This window comes from Fulmarus glacialis, unplaced genomic scaffold (assembly GCF_000690835.1).
Source record: "Fulmarus glacialis isolate BGI_N327 unplaced genomic scaffold, ASM69083v1 scaffold40010, whole genome shotgun sequence".
Lineage (NCBI taxonomy): Eukaryota > Metazoa > Chordata > Aves > Procellariiformes > Procellariidae > Fulmarus > Fulmarus glacialis.
Genome location: NW_009190429.1, coordinates 2,904 through 4,040, shown reverse-complemented (window position 1 = coordinate 4,040; position 1,137 = coordinate 2,904). Strand labels below are relative to the sequence as shown.

Below are 1,137 nucleotides of genomic sequence, written 5' to 3'. Positions count from 1 at the left end.
GAACTCGCCGCAGTGCTCTGGCTGTGCTGGCTGCCTTCGTGATCTTAGGCTGCACAGCCTTCGACTTCTGATGATTTCTGTGACCCATCAGAAGCTCTGTATTCTGTTCTTTAGTTTCATAAATAGGTGCAGTGTAGCTAGCAAAGCAAAGTGCCCTTGTCCTACAGCTTTTAAGACAAACTCCTGGTCATAGAAGGATTTCAGGGATGAATTCCTGAAAATAGGTGGCTCCCTGCCTTCTCCCAGATCTGAAGTTCATGCTGTAGGTGGCCATTTATGTAGCCTAGGTGTGATTGAGTAGGATAAATGGAGCTATGCAGTTAACCTGGCTTCTAGTGACTTGTGCTTTGTTGATTGATGAGTCTCTTATCCTGAGCTTTGAATGCCAGAAAATAATAGCTTAGGGTTGTGGGGAAGCAATGGCTCTAGGAAAAGAAAATGAAGAGCACATCTCAAGTGGCTTTTCCTGTTCCTCAGGTGATATATCTGAATTTAGCTAGTGTGGCGTCAGCCAGGATGACTTCTTGGAGACGGGCTTCCCCAGCCCGAGGGAGGACATGCTCCCTGCTGGGCTCGGTGTGGCTCTGCCCTCGCCCTCCTGCCCGGGATCCTGCGCTGCAAAACCCAGCGTTGGCAGCAGCATAGCACTGAAATACCAGCAACTGCTAATGGAGTTCCTGCATTCCGCCAATTACTGATGAGACTTCTCATAACGTTCACTTCTACCCACGCCCCCAAATCTGTTCTAGATCATCGAAATACTTCACAGTGTCCCCTCCATTCTTTGTAAATCTCTTCCCAATTCATTGCCTGTTTGTTACAGCTGCAATAGGGCTCGGGGAGGTCTCCAAATCATTAGACTTTAAGAGCATCTCAGAAATAGAAAAGATTAAATCCCTCTTCCATAAATTGTTCATCCATTGCTGAATTCAAAATCCACTTGAATGCTGCCTGTCTCGTAAAGCAGATGAGTTGGAAGGACACTACCGTTATCACAGCAGAAAGACAGGGTGGCGGCTCCTCTGTCACTGCTCTGCTGTAGTCATGATAAAACAAGAACTTGTTTCTTAGAGTTATAGTTTCCAAAGTCTCTTTTCTTTCTGTACCTCCGAACTCGGAGGATGATAGGAACAAACC

The 1,137-nt window shown here is 46.5% G+C and overlaps 1 protein-coding gene across 1 annotated transcript in view; it reads left to right on the top strand.

The window, feature by feature from the left end:
- The window catches only part of RAP1A (RAP1A, member of RAS oncogene family), an 18,360-nt gene that overhangs the window by 16,333 nt on the left and 890 nt on the right, over positions 1–1,137 (top strand). The window lies entirely within an intron of this gene.